The following is a 26,557-nucleotide window of genomic DNA, read 5'->3' on the forward strand; positions in this document are numbered from 1 at the left end:
AAACTTCCTAAAAGTTCTCCTACCCTCACCTTTTTCCCCCCTCCCCTCCTCCTTTCAGGGCATAGCCGTGTTTAAAAAATATGGATGTCCTGGTTGATCGAGATTAATTCATAAAAAAAAATCTTCGGAGCGATTCATTAAATGCTCTGTAATCGGGAGCCTCGGCTTATTTCGAGGTGGGGAGGGTGGGATTTACTGGGATCACCCCATAAATAATAGGGAGGGAGGAGGAGGGGGAGGCGCACGGATCCGCCGCGGTTTGGGGGAGACCCCAGTTAGCAGGAGATGCACCATGGAAGCGCTTGCCAAAGGCGCCTCCCTCCCCCCTGCCCACTTCCAACCTGATTTTAAGCAACTTGCAGTCCGGTGATCTCTCCGATTACTCTTTCCCCAAAAGCTAGTGCCCCCGAAAAGGGTAAAAAAGGCAGAATCCGGAGGAAAACCCAGGCGAGGCGATGCTTTTGGACGAGGTGATTGCAAGCGAGCAAAGCAGCATCAGCACCAGCTCTCTGGTTCTGAAACTGCCTTGTGCATGCACACAGCACTGAGAGCATCTCAGGCAGGAGTTGGGAAAGCTGCATTTTCCCTCTCTTTGCAGTAATTACCAGCCCGGATTCCGTGGGCAAGAAATAAAGAGCAAAGAGAAATCCTCCCTGCTTGCCACCCCCCAAAAGAAGGAGCGATTAAGAGCAGATCTGTCCGTGCAGATCAGCTTCGTGAAAGAGACAAGATCTGAGCAGCAAGTTGGTAGCAGAGTGGTCGCTTGACGCAACACAGGGGCCTATGGTTTGCCCGGCTGTAAAATAAAAAGGAGGTGGGGGGGCAATCTAATGCCTCAACTGTTAGAAACTAGAAGGGCTTCTCCCCTCTGCTCCCCCGACAGCAGCACGGAGAGCGATCCGGCTGAGAAAGGGCTGATCTTGCACTTCAGAGAACCCTGCACTGGAGAGATCGGGCGAGGACCACAGTCGAGGCTAAGAGTTAACATTTCTCGAGAGATAAAAGAGATTTTGAAGCCCTGCCTGCACTTTAGAAAAGAGTAAAAGGCCAGCTAAGGGATAGGCGAGGGAAGGCGGCGAAGGAAAAGCACCTCATTGCTCCCCTCCCTCCATTCTTTCTTGCTCAGGACACGTAGCTTGAGCACCGGCTGGCTTGATGAAAACAAAGGTGGAAGGGTCACAGCATCTTTCACGTAGGCTCGCATTTTCATAATTATTTATCCTTTACTATTTAGAGAAAAAAAATGCATTTGTCCTTTCCGGTCGCCAGCAAACCTCTTTACGGGGGTTTTATTCATGTGAGCATGTTTTAAAGGGAGAGACAAGGTACTAGAGGGAACTTGGGGAAAAAAAAAAAGAGAAGTGATAAGAGGGATCAGCCAAGCTAAGGCTAAAAAAGCATCCTCTCTCTTCCCTGCCTACCGTCGTCCCTCAAGAGGATTGAAACCAGGCGTGATTTGGGGGTGGGGGGGCAGCTCAGGCGCTAGTGGAAATCCGAGCCACGGTGGTGCAGCTCCACGTCTCTTTACCTTGCCAGCCAACTGTTGCTGCCATGCTGTCGGCGGCTGCTGCTGCGAGCGGGAGCGGGCACCGCTCCTCTCTGCCCGGGGGCTGCTCCCCGCTGGGCCCGCGCCGCCGCAGCCCTACGGGGCACCTGTCCCCCACCCCGCCCGCCGGCCCCCAAGGTCTCTATCCGCAGCCGCAGAGTTAGCCACGTCGGGCCAGCCGGGCCGCTGCCGCGCCTGCCCCTGCCCACCGGGCGCCCAGCCCCGGCAGCACCCTCCGGGCCGCCCCGACCCTCTCCTCCTCCCGCCGGGCCCTAGCCTGGCGCTGCCGGGGTCCGTCCCGGGCCGGCCTCGCCTCCCCCGAGGTACTGGGCCGGGGCCGGGGCGCTCGGCCCTTTGCTGCGGGTCTGGGGCAGCTGGGGGGGCTCCACGCTGGGGCTGTATGTCTGTGTGTGTGTGTGTGTTTGTGCGTCCCACGGGTGAAAGGGGCGGCCGGGTGGGGCCGTGAGCCCGTCTCCGCTCTCCCCCCAGGCACCAGGGCGAGTCGAAGCCAGGTGAGTCGGGGAGGAGAAGAGACCCCAGCGGGTGCAGGCAGCGGCTCCGCCGCCCCCGGCCCAGTTAACCCTCCTCTCCCTCTGCCTCTCCCCTCAGGTGCGGCCGCGCCATCGAGGCCGAAGGCACAGCGGGAGCAGCGAGGGCCGCAGGCAGGTGAGAGCAGCGGCGCAGCGGGTTCCTCCTCCACTCCCGGGGCTTTGTGGCGTCAAGGTGGGGGCCTGGGGACCTCACAGAGACCGGGGAGCCGACCCGGGGGCTGTGGGCTCCCTCCCCGCACGCTGGATAGGCGCGGGGACGGCAGCCCCCCGGCTGGCTCCTCGGCTGCCGCCCTCCCCTTTGACCCCGGCGGCGGCTGCGGCCAGGCCCTACATAAGGCCACACTAGACGGCGGCTCAGGAGCCACCAGCCCAGGCAGGGACCCTGGCCCAGGCAGGGCCCTGGGCAGCATCTGCCGTCCCCGGGTGCAGGCAGCCGCCCCTCGTCTGCACAGGGAAGGGCACAGTCTGGTGGAAGGGAGATCGGGGCATTGAAAGAGGCAGGCAAACCTACATAAAGTTCATATAAATTATATATAAAAAGGCTGTTGCATTGGTTTTGAGTGAAACCTGTCGTCATAAGGAGGCAGAGAAGGAAAAAGTTAGTGGGCTTTGCCTGAAATCTCATTCTTTACATCAAACCTTGTTCTTTACCTCATCTTTCCTTCTTTGCTACTTCACGGTCTCTCCCACTTCACAGTTAAAAGCATTGTCCAACATTTGCTATCCTCGTAATTTTTGTCGTGTAGATTTCTTCTTCTGTTATTTTTTTTTTTAAACACACGATCCTTGAGACAGCTAGTACAATTTCTGCCTACTACTAATTGTGAGGTAGAAAACTGAGGTAAATGAATTAACACCACGTTTTAAAAGCTGAAGGGACCCCCTACAGTAAAACAATGAAATAAGTTGTTTTCAGTCATTTTTAGTGATCATCCCTTGCCAGACCTGGCAACCTTGGAGACAGAGGAAATATGTTCCAGTAACAAAATCAAAAGTTTATAGATAAGTAACTACAGCAAAGTCTCTTTACATTTACTGTATTTTGAATTTTAAATTCCATTTATGAGTAAATAAAATATATAGGAAGGCTTTTTGCACGCCCATTTTTGTCGTTTCATTTTGGCATTTAATTTCTCAACATCCGTTATCCGTCCACAAATTGTGAGGTAAGATTTGCTGTAAAACAGCAAAAATGTCTTCCTTCAGAAAGCTGCCATTATGGGCAGATGTCTTCAGAGGTTAGGGGCTCAGTTGCCACCTGACTTAGGTCAAATGTTTCATTAGGCCCCATAAAGCTTAGCAGCACTTTACTGCTATCAGCTAGTTTACCACCAAAATAGACAAACTCTGCTTATTTGAAGATAGGAAAGAAAAGCAGATCCTTGTAGCCAAAGACGGAAAGGGCCTGTTAGGGCCTCAAGTACATACACCTCCTATACCAGCATTTAATCTCCCCCAAAAGAGGACGTATCAAATATTAAACTAGTACTACTCTTGAGGTTTTTTAAAAGGTCAAGGCATACATAGCTAGGAGCATGGGGTCAGTGCATGTTAATTTAACGTCTGTTACTGCGCTTAATACAATTATATAAAGGCTAAGGGCCTATGAATAGAATTGCTGCTTAAGGCCTCTGAGCCTCCTGTATTCCTGTCAGTTAAGGGTTGAGGAATACCTCCAACCATCTGTAAAAAAATGCTTTGTGAACATGGGCCTCATGAAATAATGATTAACACTCTTACGCTCCCCTCCTTCTACCCTCCCTCCCCCCCAATTTGTATTAGTATTTGAATCTTTTACAGATCATCTGCATATCAGTTCTCATTTTTTCTCATTAAATCTGTCACCACAAATACATTTGGCTATAATATTTGCATTAGCTGTGGTATGCTGCCATCTCATTTCTGGCTATAGAAATCGCTCTAATAAAGGACACAAGTAAATTAACTTTTATTTTTATTATTATATTTTCAGGCAAGTTTTGTGGTGGTGGTTGTTTGTGTAGCTTTCAATAACTATCAGCTCTTGCTGAAATGCTAGTGTTTTTTAAATATACTTTTGAAGGGCCTTTTTCTAAAAATTAAATTAAATACCTTTTGTCTTTTATAACACTAGATGTACCCCAGGTTCAGTGAGGGCTGGTTGGCTAGTTAATTTGGTTAGTGTTATCATCCTCTGTCCCCGCTGTCATCCCACCCCCCACCCCCCCACCCACCAAGGACAAAAGGTTATTATTTCTCTTCCTTTCTGTGAAATATTTTATGGGGACTACTTAGGGAATGCTAAGTAACATTTATTGAGTCACTGGCAGTGTCCACACAGGCCTGTTTTGCCAAAATATTCCCACTGTTATTATCACCTGTTTAGCATGACCACTGGAACTGCTCTGATAACCAGTAATGCAGTTAGCCATTCTTACAGCATGCTTAGCTGGCACTGCATTTATTTAATGTAGGGAGTGTAAGAGTGAAAACCCTGATGAAGCCTAATTAGCAGTAGAAGTTGTAGGAAAGGTTAGCAGATTTATGGTACTGCAGACATGATAAGCAGTCTGGGGGAAAATAGAGGGTGTAGACTTATCAAACTTCAGAGAGGAGCACTACAGCAGCCAAACAGTCTGAAATGAGACTATGCTGTTTCACTTTAATTTCTGTTTGTAAATATAATCCATTTCTTTTTGTAAATATAACAGGGAAAGAGATGCGTTTGGACCTGCAGCATTGTCTGTGGATATTGTTTGGAGCAGGGAGAAGTTGCACCTTATTTAAATACAGGCCGTTTTCTGTATAAGTGACCTAGTGTTGTTCAGAATAATGTACAGCGGCACAGGGTTGGCTGCACACATGCATGTACACATGCACACAATATACATATATATGTGAATATAAAATGGATTTTTTCCTAGCATTTTGTTTTAATTCTGGATATTCAAACTTCCTGATTTGTAGAAGAGAGTTGCAAAACTTGTCCTTGTGAAACTCAAAGTTTCCACTTAAAAAATAAGAAGTGACACTTGTGTTTTAAAGTGTATTTGATGCTATTGATCGGATGGGTTTGGAAGGATCACAGAAGGTGCTTTATCAGTGATGGTATTTGCACATGGAAAAATGCGTCATGGTAGCAGCATGGCATGAGTCTCATTTCTAATACAGCTTTAGTCTTGGTAGAACCTCCCCAGGGTTGGTACACACTGTCTGCTCTGCATAGCCACAGTATGGCCTCTAGCACAGATCAGGTGCTTCCTGTGACCCATGTTCCTGTCCCTGTGCAGGTAGCCACGGGCTGAGCTATAAGTGCAGTCATAAGGATGTGCATTCCAGTACCAATGGTACCCGTGCTGGTCACCAGGATGCAGCATTAACCTCCTCAGGAGAAAAGGAATGATTCCCTCAAATCCAGCCAGAGGCGAAATGTGACCGCTATGTTTGTGCAACGTTGCTGAGTTACGGCATTGTTAGCCCTAATGTCTAGGAACGACATTGTTCTCTTCCAGGCTGGCATAGATGGGAGACGTGCAGGAGGAAAAGGGACGTAAGTTTAATTTTCCATTTATTTTCTTAGGGGATTCCCCCATCCCCAAAGCTTTCTGAATCTGGCAAATCCCTGTTTTCCTCCTGTTCTTGCTCTCCCATTGCAGCAGCTCTGTCTCCCAGTAGATGGCCAGACTATCTTCTGAAATTGCCCCCTTTGCTAGCCAGTGGAGGTACTGAAAGGGTTATTGTCAATTTGTCCCCACAGCTGAAAGTGGCCACTTCAGTTGGGCACATATTTTTTTAAAAAGGGCTTGGAGTAATGTGAGTTTCTGGGCTGAGAATATAGTAAACAATTTACTAAGAATAAAGTCAGGGTGTGCCCAGGAAAATGTGTTCCATCATCCCGTATTTTCAGTGAGCTGTAAGTAAACAGTATGGGATAATGCCATGCTAAATAACGTAAGCTATCATGGGCTTCTGCCCAAGCGGATGAGGTTCAACTGCCTGGGAAACCTGAACATTTTCAGTTTGTGTGCAAACCTTCCTGGAAAAGAAATAGCAAAAAAAAAAAAAATTCTTTGGGAATTTGATTGTTTTAAATGATGCATTTTCAAAATAAGTGCACGGTTGATAGGGGAAGAAAAAAAAAAAAAGCAGTGGGAAACTGCCATGGAGATATTACATCTAGTTTTTTTAAGGGATGTGATTCTTCCATTTTTCCCCCTTGAATTATCTGCCCTCATATGAACAGTCCTACCAGATCGGTGTGGGAGGCAGAAAGCACTACTGAATCAGTGCCCACCGCACCCTTGAGCTTATAGCTTTACTGAAGCAAATGAGGTTCTTTTCCAACACAGGAATCGGGACAAACCCTGAAAAAACATGTGGTGTTGTGCAGCTCGTCGCATTACAGTCCCAACTGTACAGGTGTAAGTCAGTGCCCATGTTGGTGTCCACCCTCAGCAAAAGTGAAAGGGGGGAAAGGAGGAAGCAGTTTAGAAGAGAGTGTTTTTGATCTTGTGCTGAGTGAATGACACATAGTGTCCACTCCCCAAAAAATGTCAGCATTTCCTGGGAAAGGAGTAAAGATGAAAAAAGCCAGTTAATTAGTAGAAGGGTTGGGGAGAAGTGGCCAGCAGCCATGACAGTATCAGTTATTTAACCTCAATATACAGAATATATAGTCAGCAGTATTAATTTAACATAAATACCATGAACTACAAGCATCCAAAGCAAGACACAAAAGCCAACACAGAAACATCTCAGTGCCCTTGCCTTTCACTGTCTGGAAAGCCTGGCTGGGTGACTTGCTAAAATCCTGCATGTCAGGCATAGCTGCCCATGTCCTTAGTGGCAAGCTGATGCCAGGTCTCTTATCACTTTCTGGCTTCCTTTCTAAATCTCTTTAATTATGTTGTTACATTTTAGTTAATTTTCAGCATGTGTTCTTGTGCTGTTTTGTTACATTAGAAATGGCCCGTGATTTAAGAGAGGAGAAAACCAGTAGGAGCAGGGCAGGCAGGAAGGCAAAGACCGGGAATGTACATAAGCTATCTATCTGTTCAGAGAACGTGAATAATCTTGATATACCTGTTAGAAGTTCCTGCCTGTGCCAGTATGTTTCCCAATTTTGATTGAAACAGATACTTATTGCTAATTTGCTGTTTGTTGGTACATCTCCAGTGCAGGGATGGTGCAGCAAGGGGTTCCCTGCCCAGGCACAGTTCTTGGCCTTTGCCATAGATCTGCTTGTGCAGCCTCTTGCTTCTCAGAGAGTCTCCAGCCCATGTGTCCCAAACATAGGGCTAGGTAGAATTCCTGGTTGGAAAAGGAACTTAATTTCCTCTCAAGGAGGTATAAAGGGAGGGACATCCTAAAGTACGGGGAGAGATGACATGGCTTTGGGGAGTGTCATTTTTTTGGCAATGTATTTGGTAATTTTCCAAACCAAATGTATTTGGTAACCTTTCAAATCAGGACTTAAGAAGCCAAAAAAAAGGAAAAAAAAAAGAGAGAAAAGAATTAGCAGAGTGACCCACAGTTGTTTTTTTTTAAATAATTCTGTTTACTGTTGGTTCCCAGACTCACCCTCATCAAAGCAATGCTTCTCAGTCACTCTCCTTACCCTCACAGGAACATCTGCTAGGGAAGTATGATACAGCACAGGTAGAGAAATGACTAGATGCAACTCATGATGTGAACGTGGCAAGACAGTTCCTATTTCTCCTCTTTCAATCCCTACCCCTCACCTTTTTTTTTTTTTTTTTTCCCTCCAAATTTCCTGTTTTCCCCTTTTTTCTGTTTCACTGTTCCTCCTTCACCTTTGTCCTGACTCAGGCATACATGCACTGTCTCTCTGTTTTTCTTCCACTGTTTCCCCCAGATTTTCACCCACCTCTGTGGACACCTGTCTGTGGAAAGGGCCCTCAGCTGACTCCCCTGCTACACTGCTCCTCCTGCCTTGTTTCCTACAATGCACAAAATGAATGCTCCTGGTGAACACAGGACGTGAAAACTGGGAGGCATGGCAGAGGGCAGAGTAGTGAGCCTGAGTCTGAGCAGCCAGTTCAGCAGACGTGACCACTAGCTGGGTTGGCCACTGTCTTCTGGCACTTGGATAATCACAGAGTTCATCACGGAGCAGAGGAAGCCGATTTCAGGGCCTGTCAATGTAACTGCGAGAAATCTTCCTCTCAGCTGTGGAGTTTGGTGTAAGGTTCCTTGCCTTAATTAAATTGCTTTGTAGGTAAATTAGTGTGGTGTGTGCTGCTGTGCCTGTTGCACAGGGCTGATGCAGCCTTTGCAGGCAGCGTGGCTAGGTCAGAAATGCCTTACCCATCTGCAGTACATTGCAGATGATGACAGAAGTTACAAGGTATAGAGGGGAGCGTGCGCTCCCTACTTCATGATAAACTGAGGAAAGCAAGGGTGGGATGGAAGAATCTACTACACAAAAATAGGATTTGTTAACATGTATACCACACTTTTATAGAGATTTTTTGTAAATAATTGTTTGTGTATGTCCATATGCATGTGTTTTCATCGTGCAGTTGTAGGAAAAGGCCAACCTAATTGAACCGAATGAGAAAAACAGGAGCAACAAAAAAAAATCCCAACTTACAATACTGATTTGTGCACCAAACTGTTCTAGTCCATATACTGGCAGGTCACCCACACTTTCACCTCTAGGTTTTATTAAGAGGCTGAAGTATTTGGGTATAGTGTGACATAAAATAGCAGGGTGCCAGATCACTAAGCTGAAACATTTGGGAGCTCTGCTCAGCAGGCTTGTGGTACAAGGGATGTTATGTTGAAGTGTGACCCTAAAAGTCATCCTGAAGGACCTGTGGCCATGACTTCTTAAAGTCCCATGTTTTTCTTAATTAAAAAAAAGGTATGTTTTTGAGAAGGAACAGAAAAAAAATCTTTTGTTTTTAAATTAAAGGACTTCATTTTGTATTTAATGTCAAAAAGCCGAATTAACTGATTTGTGTTAGTACATGACAGCTAGGAGGTAAAATAGCTAGGATAGGAAAATAAACAATTGATTTTTTTAGTATTGGTTTTTTTTTTTACTGGTCAGACTGCCATGCTGAACAAAATACAACAATAAAGAGCCTATGAAATGGGAAATTAGCATTACATTTTTTTTAAAAAAAATATTTCTCCAAGTGCGTTCTGGTTTTCCTCTTTATAATAAATCTAGTATCAGAAACCATGACATTTTTTAGATAATAACTCAATAGTTCAAACTTATTGTAACAATTATACAAGGTGCATTTTTTAGTTCTTCATGGTTTTTTACCTGGTATTTGTGAATATACAAGTCTTTGTATGTGCAGACTATTTTATGGGTGCATGGATGGATGTGTATCTGCACGTGTGAATATATCCACAAATACATGTGCATGCAAATCCATAGCAGAAATAATAAACACAAAATGTCATCCTTTTCTTGATATGTGTAGGTTTTACAAAAATTTAAAGATGGTTTCCTGAGTCACAGGTTTTACTGTACACTATGAAAATTATGGTTCATTTCATAAATATTTACTAACTTTTTTTAGGCCTATTCAGTATTAATTATGCTGAAGTATGGGGCAGACTATCTTACTATGTCAGTTTCTGGAGTTGAGAACATTTTAAAAAAAAAAAAGGTCTTACCTGCATTTCTGCAAATTCCATTCAGTTTTTTAACCCCAGTTTTAACCATATAGTCAGGAAAATATTTTATGGCTGGCTGTATTCACCAGCAGTCTGTTGTGATACAAAGCTTTGTACGTTATTTGCAAACTCAGCAGCTATTTCTTGAGTAAAGTAACTACGTCCTGATCCAGCAAGGGCTTTCCTCTTCCAAGCAGTCTTCTAACAGGACGTAGCCTGACCACAGTAGGGCTCCTCACAGCAGTAAGCACTGCTAAGAGAAGCAGATGCTTGCGGGGAAAGGCCTTTTGTCTTGCAGTACTGCATCTGAGATTTTTTTCCCTTCCTTTTACACAATGGGTAAAAATACCTTGATTGTCTTGAAAATCAAGCTCTTGCTGATTTTTGCTTTGCTTTTAATTGTCCAGTCGCAGAAGTGGGATAAAGACCTTACAGCCCTCCCTGAAGGATCCTGGTTCCTGTCAATTTCTATTTGTTCTTGCTTTGAACAGTTTCCATAGGATGTAGTTCTGGCACTGAGTGATGGGGTTTCTGTTCACATGCTTAGTAAACCCATTAGCAATAAATATTCTGACTTTATTAATTCACTGTCCCATGCTACATCTGCTCCATGGCAAAGGGATGATTCAAAGCCTGACAGGAATATTTCTTTTTCCAGGTTCTCTCTGCTCAGGTTGTCAAAAGATGAGGGTGGGGGTATTTGTATTTTTATTTTTATTTTTAACACTAACAATTAATCCCTGGCAACTGAACAGAGACTTTCCAAACTTGTATCACACAAACAATTGATACTTTGTTAGCTTGTTTGCTTGTTTCCTTCTCTGATTATTCATAGTCAAACTAGGCCTTTCTCTATGTAATGGATTTTAAAAATACGTGTGTAATGCAGCTGCCAAACTGAGAGTGGAGATCCTGAAGTTTAACACTCAGTAAACAAAATGTGACCAAGTACTTCCATGCCAATAGGTTTAAAGATTCCCAAATGAACATGAGTGCTGAAACACTTGTAACCTGCTATACTGTATCTTTTTGAATAAGACCTTCATTTACTCTTCTATAAGGTTCATGAGATTATGGAGTCAGTTCTGTTCCTACAGTGAGGCCACTAGCAAAACTCCTTTAGACTTGTATACAAAAAGTACTGGTTCAAGAGTGATAATTTTTTATTCTGAAGTTATTTGACCTCTTTTTTGAGGCATATTAATCTATTTAATTTATTTTGTTCATTCAATATATATTTATATACAATAGAAACATCATGATTTAGCTATTTTATTTGCTGCACAAATTTAAGAAAATATTGCAACCAAGAAAACAAATCTTTTAAAAAATCAGCAAAATCTGATGAGATTTAAATGGAAGAAAACATTGTTCTGCGTAATGTTTATTGCATTTCATCTTTTTTTTTTTTTTCAGATTAATTTGGGTGTTCTGATCTACAAAAAAAACCCCCAGTCTGTCTGCACCCCCAGTCATGTAACACTCCTGAAACACTCCTGAACTCACTGGTACCACATAAGCATGCCTCCCTCATATTTCCTGCACTTCATATGTGAAATTTCAGCTGCCACTGTCCCAATTAAATAATGGTCATAGCTTTTCACTGTTACTAAACTAAATTTGTCCCTTGATTAATTTCTGTTAAAGGAATTTCTTGTATAAATTCAAACTAGTATAGTAGGACTTTGTATGTGGGGGTCTGGTTGTACGCACATCTATGTAGGCATATGTGCATTAAAAAACTAGGAAAAGTATAGTAACCAAAAATAATAAATAGAATCAAATTTATCTGTCCTCAGTTCATTTAGTTGTAAGGCATCTGTGTAGGTTAATAGAATTTTAAGTTGTTCATGAAACTGCAGTATAGTTCTTCTATATAGTGAAACAGTTATGCTGGAGAGGGATTTCACAAATGCATTGTTCCAATGGTTGACTTGAAAATGTGTTTGAAAATACATGTCGATAAATTACATACTGCTCACCTAGTTTAACCAAATCTGATCCAAACCCCACTGAAATTAAGAGCTATTTTTTCACTGAATAGGAATTGTGTATCAGTCCATTCTGTAGCCTTGTTTATTTGAGGAAATCAGCTGTCATGACTTCTTTGTGTGTATGGGTGCACATGTAGCCATATATATTCTATCTATCTATCTGTTCATATACAAAAAAGTGTATGTTTTGTGTAGTTCTTACTGTGGCTTTGTGCATGCGTTAGGTAGACATGTGCATGAGGTTGTACATGAGAGAAGAATTGTGTACCAGTGGTCTCCTCTTTATGCACAAGTATGTTTTGAGTTTTTTATATATCTAGGGGAATAGGCATCATCTGGACTTCAGTGGGAAGAAGCAGATTAGTTTTTGCTGCTTTTTTCCATTTTAATTTGTCCTTGAAGGTCAAAATTATTTTGGTGATCACTTAATGTCACGATTTCTATTTGGAAACAGACTGCAGTGTCTCTGTCACAGGGACTGAGAAGTCATGAACATGTATCTGAAGTGTCTAACACACCAAAGGAGATTTCCTCTCTCCTCCCCTCACCGTAGTGATGAAGCAACTGTGGGCCAAATCCTTCTTACTTTATTATCCAAATTTTCCTAACAAAGTCCGCTTACTTAATTACCAAGTTAAGAATACTGGTTGCTTTCATAGGTGGGCTTTTGCATCTGCATGTGTCATAGACATTACACCAAATAGTTGTTCCTTGATTTAAAAAGCTTTTATTTATTGGCTTGCCTTTCCCTGCCACCTAATTTAGGAGCCTAACCTCAGACAAGCAAGTTTGAAGTTTTTTAACCTTATGGATAGTCCCCAAACTATATAGCACTTAATCTGTAGCAGTTTTAAGAATAAAAGTATATAGAATCTAACAATTATGAGATATTACTTTCTGGTATCCAGAAGGTAAGGTTAGGTCTAATGGAGTTTTGGGAAAAGATGTCAAGAAGGATACCAGTGAGCTTGCTCCCTGTCATTTCTAGCAGCCCTGAACAGTACGGAATTTGAATAACAGAATTTCAGTGGAGCAAATAGAAGGTCTTGGATATAAGGGAATTCTGAAAGGTGCAATCGGTGCTAATGGAGCACAGTGATATGTGCCCATTTGGTCATCTAGGCATCAGCTTTGGGTGAAACTTGTCTATGCAGTCAGTCCCCTACCCTCTAAGGCCAGCAGATGCATAAGGCTGTGGCAGTGCATCCGATCAGGTGAGTGGGCAGGAGAGGGGACGTGCACCGTCACACTGAGGCCACGTGCTCAGCGTGCAAGCCCTGTGGTAGCTGCAGCACCAGCCCTGCTGGGCTACCCACTGCTCTGCTGCAATGGTAGCTCAGCCTGGTAGAACACCTGCGTCAAAATAAAAATGGAATATATTTGGTCCTGATCTTTAGTCCCAGATAGTTTTTAACCTTAGTGGGCTTCAGTCTTGTAAACCAGTAGGTGTGTAGTGTGTGAAGTCCTGTGGAGTTGCAGTGGCTGATACCAGTCAGCTGAGCCAGCAGCCTGCCTCAATGCTGCAGTGTCAAGGCTTAAGATAATCTGTCTATTGAAGAGGAGCAAAAATGAAGAAAACGGAATGCTAAAAATGTAAGAAGGAAACAAAGATCAAAAAGATACCAAGAATACTTGGAGTCTCATTTTGAAATTAGAAGTTAAGGAGGCACGATGAATACAGGCTTGGCTTCTTATTGGAAGGAATATTTGTAGTAATTTTGGTTTATTTATTCTAAAGTTAGGCAGCATTGTAATGGAGACCTTGAGGATGTTTTACATTTGTGTAGTAGAAGTAAGCCTTAATGAAAATTTTACTTTGTATATGCTTATTCAAGGGTCTGGTATGTGAGTAAGACAATGTTGGGGGTACGGGGGGAGAAAAGTGTGCCTGTTAGGCATGATACAGGTTCCAAGCCCATGTGCGTAAAGGCCAAAGACAGCTCACTTTCTGCACATTATTATATCATAGTCTTGTTTTCAGTAAATGAAGGTATTTATCTGAGTGGCCAGAGCAGAAACTGGCATTAAAAATCAGCCATAAGTATGATTTCTTTGCATCCTTTGGGGAAAAAAAATATCCAAATTTATAATGAAACAGAGAACAAACAAAAAATTAAAACTTTACTCTGTCATTCTTGCTATAGCTAGTCAGGGGGTTATTGATATAAAGTGCATAATGACTGCTACAGCTAAAAAACCAAAAACTAATTGCATGTTTAGATAACAGTCAAATCCATATTGCTCTGTCCCATGAATCTAGTCCTATTATATGTAAGCAGCATCTAGCCCATTGGCTTCATAAGGGCAATTCAGACATATAAAGCAAGCATGTTTTGGCTCAGTCGAATGCAAACAAAAGTCTCCTGCACATTTACAACCAACAAAGCAGGTTTAGGATGAATTTTTTATATGAATGTAACCCAAAGTAGGAAAGAAAAATAATTCCACTGAGGTAGTAGTGGAAGCTAAATGTTAAACAAGCTTGGATCAGAAAAAAAATTGTCAGAGCAGCATGCTGCCATTTTATCACTCTGTCATCTGTTAATATAAATGTTATTAAATAAATATGAATATTAAAAATAAATGTTAATCCTCTTTTCATATTTACTCCATAGTAACAGTCATTTTTCCTTCTTTTTTAAATTTTGACATTAAAAATATAGAAAAAAGCTTGCTGTTGAGAATAAAGGCTGGAGATTTTTATTTTTTTTTCATTTAAATTACCGATTAACAATTTATTTACTTGTCATTTACTGTTGACCATCCTGGTCATTGCTTTTTATTTGATATTTTACTTAATATTTCTTTCTGGGCAGATATGAAGCAGATTTTAATTTCTGTATGATTCTAATCCTCTATTTCTATGTATATTACTAGTATTTTCCTTGTCTTTCAAGTATCTTGTCTTTCAAATGAGGATTTACCCTCTGCACTAAATACTCTATACTGAAGTTTTCTTGTTTTGAGCAGTCACTGTTTGGGATAGTCCTTCTTGCAAGCTTGGGGATTCAGGTTTGAGGTTATAAACACTTCTGTACGTATGAGTAAGCCTAATTTTGTGAGTAGTCTGAGCCCTGCTGGGCTCCTCAAACAAGTATGTGTTTGCAGGCATGGGACCTGCAGATATTTGGATGGAGAAGAAGACAGGGAAGGGCTACAGATACTAAGTTTTATTTTTAATTACATATGCCTGCCAGGATCATCAAGAAATATGACAGTCTATTTTGTGAAATTGGCTGGATTGTTTGGGACATGTAATGCATAAATGAAACTGCTTAATTTGGTACCATAAGATAAAGGTGACTCAAATACTTGATAATCAAATATAATCATTGTGATTGTTGAAACATTTGGTCCTGATTTAGTTAAATCTATAGGTATTATTCTAGCATCTAGAAATCTTCCCATATGATAATACCTGGTTGAAAAATGTGCAAAACCAGGCATCAGTCTTTAAAATTTGTGTGTGGGGTTCAAAAGGCTTACTAAAGATGCTATTAGATTAACAGCTTTTTATTTTATATATCTAAGTTGTTACAGTTGCTGTGTGTTTTCACTAAGAATTTTGTTTTGGTTTGTTAGGCTTTTTTTCCCATTCACCCCATCCCTTCCAAACTGCAACCAGAAATTAAAAACCAGCTAAGAAAAAGCTACATGCCTGGTTCTTGATACTGCTCATACTGAATTTAATAGAATCAGTATCAGTTTTAGAGTTGAGGGGTATGGTGTAAAAGCAGAAGGACAGAGGTGCATAAAAAGTGTATTTCACAACTTGGGCAATATTTATAACGTAGTCAGAAGCTTGTGCAATGAGAAAAAAGGGATCTGAGGACAGAGTCAATGGTAAATCAGGAGGCCAAAAAAATATATGTTTTAGAAGCCATGTTTGCAACTGTGACAAATATATCTACCTGGTAAATGGCAATTAAGATTTTAAACAAGACTTTTTTTACAGTAGTGAAAATTAAGGAAAACGATGAGGGTCAAATTCTGCCCTTAGATATACTACTCATATATTGCCTGTTGACATTGGTAGGGAAGATTTTAACATTTCACATTTGACTTGGAATCAAACAAAAAAGATTCTTTTCAGATGACTCTGGAGTGACTTCTGGATCAGAGGATCCCAAGTGGATCTGCCAATGTGTAGAGATACGATTTCATCAGGCAGTGAGGGTGGTCTCTTTGCAATCAAACATGATAGGTATTTGACTGTACATAGCAATGACAAATAGCAATTTTGGCTTTTACAGGAGAGATTGAATTTGCTCATGTGTAGAACTGTATACTACAGATGACTGTCTCCACTAAAAGGGGTGACAGCAATATTGGCCATTGTTCCTTCTTCAAACTACTTTGTAATGGCTTCACTCCTGCGTCCTGTAAATGTGAGTAGCCCAAATGGATTGCTAGGTTCTGTGATTCAAATACAGCAGTAATAAGCAGGACTTCCAGGTCCTCTTCTGGCTCCACCAGCTTTTCAGTATAAGCCTGGCCAGATGTCTGGTTTTCAAATGGTATGTAGTATTTATGAGAAATGTTTCAGCAAAATGGAGGCTTCAACAAGCAGACACAGTTTTGCGCAGACTGAACCTAGGCAGCTGTTACTGAATTGTGTAGACTGGTATACACTGACTTACTCCACTTTCTTCACTTCTGAGTGTAGCTTGGTGATCCCATCTGAATGGCCTGGTTGCTGATCATTCCTGAAGGTTCCTGTCTGGAACAGTCGTTTGCTCCCTCCCTGTTGTTAAAAATTACTGAGAAGAAGGAAGGCAGCCTGCTGTGTCAGAAGGTGACGTACAAAGATAGGTAGAAAGGTTTTGGTGGGTCTTCCCAAACCACACTGACCAGAATTCATGGTCCTTTTTTATCTGGCAGACCTCAGTCAACACTTAGTTTTCCTCAGCTATTTTGAGAGGACCCAGCTAAGCTGCCTATGATGTTTCTTGGCCCTTTGTTGAAGAAGGTGGTCAGCAAATCTTTGATTCTCATTTGCCTTGCAAAACAAGTCCTAAAAAAAATATTAAAAAAGTTAAAAGTTCTTGTCTTCTTGCTGTCAATCAGGATCAGTTTCCTGAAGACCAGCAGTGGGAATGCCCCTGTTAACTTTCACCAGGAAAAATAGGGAAGGGGACAGCATCTGAATGTCTTACATACCATAGCACCAGAACTGACAAAGCTGATTTCCTAGGGTTGTTTCATGCTTTGCTGCAAGTTCTGATGGATGCTTCTCCTGCAGCTGGGATATTCATAACTGCTCTCCCCTACGTGGATTCTCTGGTGCCTAATAAGATGTGCTCACCGTGCTACCTTTCCCTCCAACCTGGGAAACTTACAGGTCTCTGTAGTTCTGGTGGCCACCTTCTTCCACAAAACTCATTGGATCTTAATTATCATTGAGAACTGTATCTGAGTGCCAGGTCTGACCAAACTAGCAATGCACGCAACAGTTATTGAACACCCTGATGGTCACCTTCTGTCTTTTACATGCACATGGATGCACACATACACATGCACACACACAGCATGATCACAAGCCTTGTTGCCATAGGAAACCAGGCTAAAAACAAGCAAGGTCAGAAGGCATGAGCTCATTGTTTTTCCTTTCCAGCTCCTTTTTAAAACTGCTAGCACAAGCTTTTCTAATTTGTTACATCAGATGTGTTCTTGGATGCTAGGTAATGGAAATCATACTAGCTGCGTGCCAGGCTCTGTTCTGCATGACACTGTGGTGTCTGTCATGGAGTTTGTCCAGTTCCCATCTTTATGAGGCCTTAGCTCATTCCCTAGTCATTCTCTGCTTGATTCAGCAGTCATACTTGCTGCTTTGGCTTGCAGGTTTCCTTCCTGGTCCCCTGCTTCTTGTTGAGTATATATCCAGTATTCACTTGGATCTCACCGCAGAGTCTTGCCCACCTTGAAAAAAGTAGCAGCATCACAAGGATATTCTCAAATGGATTTCAGTGGGCTGCACTGTTTGCATAAAAGCCCAAAGTGGGGTCATCAGTAGTTGAATATTAAGGAAAACTCTAGTCTGGTTAGGACTAACTCAGCTGCTACCATCTTTGCTTTAGCATAAATATGTATAGTGCATTATGGCTAAACCTTTATAATAAAGAGGTCTTTATGCTGCCTAGCATTTGTGGATGTGGGCCACATTCATCCTGTGACCAAGGGGATGGCCAGCCACCCCTCCAAAATCATGTCTTGGTGACAGATTTGAGCAGCTGTTGTGCATGCCACCAGCTGGCAAACCTTCCCTTCCCTTGCTACACATCACGTTCTCCACTTTTGAGGGTATTGTGGACTGCAGAGCTAATCTTGGGCAGGAGATGAGGTGGATACCAGAGGCCCCTTATCTGCAGACACTGATTACCTTTCTGGTCCTTTACTTTTAACTTCTTGCAAGGTTGGGGCAACTGTGACCAGAGGAATGTGATGTTAGTGAAAACAGGTGCGGAGCTGTAGAATTTGAAGAACTTCTCTCTGTAGGGGAATGAAGGCCATACTTTTGGTAGCTGTTCATGTATAACCCTTCTTTCTTTGTTTCTTTGCCCTCCAGTACAGCAGCACAAATGTCTGCTCTTTTGATGAACGTGGTTACTTGCAGAGACTTAGCTGCCTTTTCAGCATGAATTGTTGCATTCTCCTCCACCTCCTTCTTCTAGCAAATACAATTACAAAGTACAAACCATAAGGAGCAGGAATTCATCTGGGTGTGAATGTGTAAACCAGCTTAATTAGTGATAAAGCATAGTACATATCCCTCTATTTATCTCTTGGAAACATTAAATTAAGGTGCCTAAATATGGGCACAGTTATTTGGTCATACATTTGTCATGTAAGAGTAAATCCAACGTCTTGTTTTCCTAATAACTGTTTGAGGAGTTCAGAAACTGTGGACCTACTTGGTTATGACTGCCTGTCCCTGTGGCCAGGGTAAGCTTTTTCCTTGCTTGTGATTTTCAATACTTTCACATGTACTTGCCCTTACAGAAGTTCTTTTCTTGGGTAAAATCAGAGATATTTTAGCCTTGGAAAATACTTCCTCTTGTCTTGTCTGGATGGTCTTTCACTTTGATGGATGGAATTTGTATCTTAGCTGTATATACTGTTTATTAGTGATTCTTTTGCCTTCCAACTTCCTACTTGGGTCGGCTGGCATTTTGACTTAGTGGTGATTAGTAAATCGCAGTGGCACATAGGTCACCCAGATCCTGTTTGCATTTCTACATCTTCTTTCCCTGGGTTTGTCAGTGCTGCAGAGACAGAAAACCTGAAGTCACTCAGCAGTGGCCCCCAACCACCTCAGTTTTGTTGGGCCTTCTAGGGACAAAAGCTCTTGTCATCAGCAGGGGTTTATTGGGGAGTGGGAAGCCTGCTAGACTAATGGTGGGAAACTAAAACTTGGAGTACTTCTGGCCACCAACAAGGGCATGGAAAACCTATTTTCAGAAACTCTCTTTTCACCACCCTGTTCCCATCTTCCTTAGAGCTATATTGCTGTCATTACTGGTAGCACCTGTGGTATGGGATGTTCCTGGTGCTGAGCCACGAAACGTTTGTAGTCTGGGAGCTGTGCTGATGTTCTGGTTGATGTTATCATATCAGCAGAGAAAGACGCTACTAGAATGCAGTTATTTTCAAGAGCCATCTAGGAGATTAAAGTTGCCACAGAGTATGTACATATCTCCCTGTATGCCTCTCAAATCCTGGGCACATAGCTTTAAAATCCTTAAAGAAAAGGGATCTGGCAGCTCACTGAGAGATATCTCAGAGCTGGCACCATGTATCTTGAAGGCTTACATCACTGGCTGTGTCCACACTAGTAAATTAAATGCATCCTGGACCATTCTCTGGCATTGAGGTCAACTGGCACAAAATAGCCAACATCCATACCATTAAGCTGTCTTGAACTTCAAAACAGGCCAGTCATATACGAAATGTCTATTGGGAACAGTCCCTGGCTCGTGGTCACTCCTAGCCCACACCCAGGAGCATTTGGGAGAGTGCTGTTTGGCCCCAGCCTGGGCCATGCCAGGGATCTTCTAGAAACTGGAGAAGAGGTGCCAGCGGTAGTGTCCCTGGCACCATTTGATGGTGGTGTAGCCAGCAATCTTGCAGGTGACTGAGCCTTTGCCACAGCAACAAGATGAGAGGGTTAATCCTTTTTGTAAGGGCCATGATTCCCTCTCTCTGTCAATCCCTCTGTCTTCTCTGTCAAACCTGGGATTTTATTCTGATTAATGCTGGAAGGGCTTACTGTTTTCAGCTGTTTAATAATTTGCTGTTGTGGTTGTATTTGGTTGTGTCTGAATTTCTACCTCCCCAAGAATCGGGGAAGGGATTCTATAAATATTATTTGATCTAATTAGTAAGTGTCAGCATCTTTTGTAGTGTAGTAGGGAGTGAGGATGTGCACTGGGAGAATGACATCTAAGGACAGAAAGACATTTCTGGTTTTATTCCTGTGCCACTTTCACTGTAGTCCCTGTGCCACTGTTGCCAGAAACTCTTAGTGCCACTGTAAAGGATATTATCTATTATAAAAACCTTTTCTAAAGTCCCAAGGTATTGAAGACAGAGAGTAAATCACTTACTACCTCCTTAGGTATTTTTCTGTAACTCATAGTTTGCTACCACGATCCTTGGAAACCGCATAGTACAGATCCTACTGAAATGATGCTCCTGGTCAACATGTTTTTCTTGATTTGGGCATTCAGATTCTTTTGATCCACTGTAGGCTCTTCAGCAGAAGGCAATTGTGATTTTTTTGTGTTAGTATAGTCTTCCAAGGCACATCTTCTTTCTGAAATGTCCTCTGTAGCCTGATTTAAGCCCTGGTTGAATTTGGTCAGGTGTGCTGATAGGGCTTCTGGTTACTGAGTCAGAGCATTTGTCAGCAGTGGTCTAGGAGGTGTGCTGTTAGCCAGGGAGAAGTGGCTTCCTTTTGCTGATTATTTAGTTAACTGAGAAGACTTTAAATTTCTTGTTAATAATATTTTATAAATATATAGATAAAAATGTATGTCAAAAGATTTTAATCCGATGCTGGTATGTCTTGGGGCAAATTAGTGATGGTACAGTGCCATGCAGATTCATGGTAGTCTATTAAGGTTGTGCTTACATTCTCAAACTGGTGTATCTATTCCTAGAGCTATGTTGGATAAGTAAATAAAATGTCTTTGGTACTTTTGCTGTTCTGGGGCATTCCGATAGGTTGCTGGTTGGGTGAAGTGGGCCAAATGCTGTTTGCTTAGCTTATGGATCTAGTCTGCTTATTTCAACAAGTTAGCAAAGCAAACTGGATTTTGTTGTTTCCAAATTATTCAGAAAGCTGCACTGTATTTTTTCTAAAGATCGTCCACTAATGTGGATGCCACAATATGCTTAAATCAATGGGAAACCCGTGGGAAAGTTAGAAGTTATGGCACTGAGTTTGCAATGTTTTAGGATTTACAAGCAGATCCTTAGAAGGGGAGCATACACAGGGCAGATGGTACCAAGGTCCAGTACAATCCAAATGGCATTAAGTAATATGACTATTTCTTACCCTGTGTTGTATATGTGGGGCTTCTGTGGAAAGAAGGAGTCATGCATATACAGTGCTGGAATTACGATGTTCTAAACCAAGAATTTCAGAGTAGTTTTAACAAATGTTCTATTCATCTGTAAAATCTTGAAATGTATTCTGTCAATGGAGGTTAGTACATAAAGACTGATGACTGTTAAAAAAAATGTAAACTTTTGTTTGAATGTAACTATTTGTTTTGATGGTAATTGAGGCAATTCCTTCACTTTCCACAAACATTCATTAGAGTGATATTCTGCAGAAAAACTGTCACATGCAATGATGCATTTCTGTATCCATATGAATTCCTGAACTGGAAGTCTGCGTGCAGCTCTTAGGAAAGCATTTGATGGGTTGTAAATTTACCAACCGAGGGTAAAAAAATGATGTCAGGTGATTTGGGTGACCAACAACCCCTTATAAATACTAATCTATGAGTGGTGAATTCCTAAAATACACAAAGCAGTCATTTTAGTGAATAGCTTGTGAGCAATCTCATGGGCAGAAATATGTTGGCAATTACTCATTCAATAATTTCTGAAAAATATGTCTGCTCATTGACATTTTGAAAAAAAAAAAAAAGATAAATCTTATAAATGCATTGCGGGAAATATCTTGCCAGCTAACAATGCAAATTACATGACTCCACTTACAAATATTTAACCTTCAGAACTTCTGATATTCCTTATTGGAAGAGGTCTGTCTAGATGTACAGACTGCACCAGTTCCCTGAGCAGCAGAAATGTAACCACAGAGTTGCAACACAATTTGAAAAAAACCCACAAATCTCTATGTATGGTTTGGTCCCAATCTAAAATTTGCAGTTGGCTTATTTTCCTAAACAAAATTTCAAATTCTTGTACATGGATATATTTAAAAAAATTGATTGTGATTTGAGCTTTGAAACAAAATTCACTTCTATAGGCAGCTATGCATGTGCATTAGGGATTCTGGCATGTATTTGAAAAAACAGTTATTGGCAGTCATTAAACACCTCCGCTGACCTCATAAGGCATGCAGGTAGATCCAGGACAGTTCATAGCTCATGATCTGTCACCTGCTGCAGTGGTAACATTTATAAAGGTCCATTCCTGCATCATTCCCTTCTCATGGGCCATCAGGAATATCAGTTCTCCCACGCTGCTCCTCTGTGACATGCTTTAGAGGCTCAAAGGAGGTTGATTTTCTGTGGCTTCTTCTTCCTTTTATGTCTTTGCCGAAACTCCCAACAAGGAAGGTCATTTTTAAGGGTATATTTTTGTGACGGGGACATGGGACATGAATTGAGGCTGACAGATTAATTTCCTGCAGGATGTATGAATAGTGCTTGCAACTAGTGGTCCATATGTGCCTGCACTGATTTCAGATTGGTAGCTTAGCTGGCATAGCTACTTCCAGTTTCTTTTTTTGCAAGATTATTTGTACCATTTAGGCCTCAGCTCAGGAGTGACTGGACAACAGATCCCATCATGTATAGACATGGAGCCCTTCATATATTCCTTTTCTGCTTTATTAATATAGTTTGCTGACACAACTATATGACAAGTTTTTTTACAACTTTATAATTAAAATCCAGTTCCTAAAGCACTCGTATTACTAAAATAATTTCATATTTTACTAAAATTTCTTCTGGTTCTCAAGTATGCAATGACTACCCTAGCACAGTCAAACCGATATGCTTCCATTATAACTTGATGGTACGTCAGCATTAAAATGACTTTGCTTTGACTGTCCATTTATCAAAATATTCCAAAAGCAATTTATGATGTTAGCAGATTTTACTTTTCTATTTTATACAGTTAAAAAGTATGGAGAATTTTGAAACCATTCACATTCAAGACCAGTTTAATGAAGATACAGCAAAATGCACATTCCACAATAGGTACCTCTCAAATAATTTGTTTGTCTGTCAGTTGCATCTGTCTTGCCATGGAAATGATAGTTAAAAGGGGCAAATGAATGAAGTTGTTTCTAGTTTTAGATTTTGTTTAGAAATAAAACAGCTGAAGATGGGTAGAGGTATTTCATAGGTTTTCTTCCTGATACATACAATGCTTTTGTTTATATTTTTGGATTTCAGCTTTCCTTGGAATGATTTGCTATCCAAAATCAAAATAAGGCTTTTCTAGTAGATGCTAATTAAAAAATGAAAACTAACAAGTACTGGAAAATGAGCCTTGTTCATTGAGGACTGGTGACCTGTACTGCGATGCAGAAGAGGAACGATGACCTGAAAGTCAGAGAGAATGGAAAGAGTGAAAAAAATTATTAAAAAATTATTAATGAAATTGTTAAGGAATCTGTGTTTTGAGGCAGCCATGTACCTTTAAGCTTGTCACGATTCGATTTAACTTTATTTTTCCTTTTTTTTTCCCCAAGCGTTCAGTGATGAGACTGATTTAAGCATTCCCAGCAACTCTGGTAACGGTGTTGCTGGCCTGAAATATTCTGCCTTTTGTCCCAGCTCTTCTTCCTGCATGGCATGCATTAGTACACCCTAGCCCTGTTATCAAACGTCCCTCTCGTTCTGGCCCCATTCTTCTTCAAGTCAATGGAAATTACAGTATAGGTTTTTGTGAGATCAGGGGCTGGCCCTTTCTCAGGATTTCTTTCCTCAACAAAACAATAACTTTGCACAGTGCCTGATTGGTTTTGGGGGGGTTGTTTATGGTAACTACTTGAGTTCAACAATGTTTTTGTATTTTCTTTTATTGTTGCTAATTTGAATTTATTTTAAAAAGGGGAATTAAATTACCCAGACAGGAAGATGTTGATGCAAATTTCCTAACTGCTAAGATAATAAGGTTGAAATTAGGAGCATGTACATATCTTCAAGAAGCATCAAAAATGCATAACTACAATTTAGGGACCTTAGAAAGATTTCAGTTTTAACAGAAATGTGATTTCTTGACTTGCTTAGTTCTAGTCTGTTTTTTAAATGCCGTGACCAAGACTGAAAAGCTCTTTGCTTCCTCAGTGATTCAGCAGGATTGTGTTGAACCCTTCCTGAGAACAACATCCTGCAGCAAACTTCTCCCCATTTTTTTCAGATGATCTCAAGACTCCCAAAACCAAGCATTGTGAGAATTATGCTTTACAGTCCAATCCACCATACATCTTCTGTATAATTTTATAATTTTACCTGGAAATTTTGTGGGGGGGTTGAGACAGCAAACTCATGCTATGGGACAGTTGCTACATGCACTTCCATACACATACATGTGTGCAATTATTTTACAGCTCAAGAAGCCTAAAGTCCATCTCCAAGACTAGCACTTTTTAACCAACTGAATGTTACAAAAATATAGCACATCTATTATTTATTTCTCTTGTGTACAGCTAACAGTGCATATTCAGCCCAAAGGATCTCGCAGTGCTTTACAAATGACATACGTACAGGAATTCCTTCTACACTGAAATTCCCAGGCTTAGAGGGTGAGCCACAGCCAAGGAAATAATCAGCTTATAGCACACTGCATAATGTGTGTGAACTGCACAATGTGTATAAGGGTAATTCTGGCCAAGGGCGTATCAGACAGTACATCTCACCAGTGCATCCTGCTGGAAAAGGTGAATGTTTAAAAGCTATATTAAAAATAAAAACCTACCACCAACATTGTTCATTGACAGCCACTGTGATCCATTAAGTTTTTTCTTTTATTTACATATGTGTGAATATTTTTTAATATATACACATTCAATTAAAGTGTTGATTTATCATTGGCATCCCTAAAACTTGTCTGTTTTCACAAGTAATTTCCTTTAAGCACCAGGTTTTAATAACTGATGGTAAAGGGAGCTAGAAGAAACTTGACTTACCCTCCTGAGAGGACAGTATACATCAATATTGAGTGATGATACTGACTTACAGCTCGAAGTACCAGCCCATACACAGGCTGTCTAGTATAAACTGTAAGCTAGGCAGTGAAATGTGTGCATGCATTTATTTTTTAATAATAGAGTGCCTACTGCCTGCTTCTTATTACTTATATACTGCTGCCAGCTTGGAGATCCCCAAACATTTTACCAAGATTAATTAAGGAATAATCCTATTTAAATGAAAAAAAAACCAAGGAAAAAAACCCCTCCGACAAAAACCTAAAGCTTTTTTCCCCCGTTTAACAAATGAGAAACCATCATACAGTTATACGATATGGCTTTACTAATAATGCATGGTGACCCATGAGTTAATACTTATTATTATAATACAAAACTGAGTGCCATAACTACACCTGCCAAGTTCTTTCTCTGGCTGGGCTTATCCTTCTGATTGCTTTTGGGGTAGCAGCAAACAGTTGTGAGACTGTACAACCCTACCACAGTGAGACTAAATGTGGTTGTCCCTTAGCACCAATGGCAGTTTTAGTGTTGGTTAGTAACTATAAGAAAGACAGCAATGCTCATAACCATGCCAGTGGCATCAGTCTTCTATTACAAAGTCTTTCCATAGGAGACCTTCAAAAAATGCTCCAGTGTCTTGAGGATAAAAATATGTTGACTACTACCTTAGCCTTTGTACTAGTGTGAGGAGAAAGGGCATTGTTAACCTTCGTCTTCACCATAATTCTTGCTGTCTAGGTGATTTAACTTAGCTTCTCTAAGGTGTTTCCCTTGCTTTCTCTTCTCCTTTCATTCTCCTCACCTCCACGCTGACTCCCAGGATGCCTCTGCTCTCAAATGACTACATCAACTCTCAGTTAATTTTGCTATTCAGGTACTGTCTTTTTCTGCAGATTCCTCAGGACAGGTTTCTTCTGCAAGTCCTTTCAGAGGAGGTCTACCAGTGAAATGTCAATGAGAACAGGTTGAAAAGGTTGATAAAATAAAATGGAAAGGAATATGTGGAACCAAACAGCAACCCCTGGCTGTCTTCTGCAGAAAACCCTTGTACTGCTCAAGCATCCCCACTCTGTCTCTCCCTTTTCCTCATATCCCCTAAGGTATGTTTTGGATTAGTCTATTTTAAAAATTAGCTTTTCAGCAACAGATTTTATTTATATTTTTGTCTGTACTGGGATATATGTATGTATGGCACCATATCAGTAGCAACAGGAAAGGCATCAGCACAGTTCCTTCAGCTCAGATTTGTGCGTGCTAACCAAGGGATCCATTATTTCTGCTCTTCCATGCTTTGATTTTCAAGTTAGATCATTCATGACGAGGCTGCAGGTGGAAAGCCATACTTTGGAATAAAACTTGAGGTAGTAAAGTGGGGGTAAAAGATCTTTATAAATGTAAGCTAAGCAGTTATTATTTA

At 41.2% G+C, this 26,557-nt stretch overlaps 1 long non-coding RNA gene across 2 annotated transcripts in view; it reads left to right on the forward strand.

Annotated features, from left to right (window-relative positions):
* The window catches only part of LOC308066682, a 68,851-nt gene that overhangs the window by 17,016 nt on the left and 25,278 nt on the right, over window positions 1-26,557 (forward strand). The window contains exon 2 of one of the 2 annotated variants that reach the window (XR_013929258.1): window positions 2,156-2,212. This is a non-coding gene — a long non-coding RNA (uncharacterized lncRNA). The other variant, XR_013929259.1, reaches the window with a different exon arrangement.

This window comes from Falco punctatus, assembly GCF_963210335.1.
Source record: "Falco punctatus genome assembly, chromosome: 7".
In the NCBI taxonomy this organism is placed as follows: Eukaryota; Metazoa; Chordata; class Aves; order Falconiformes; family Falconidae; genus Falco; species Falco punctatus.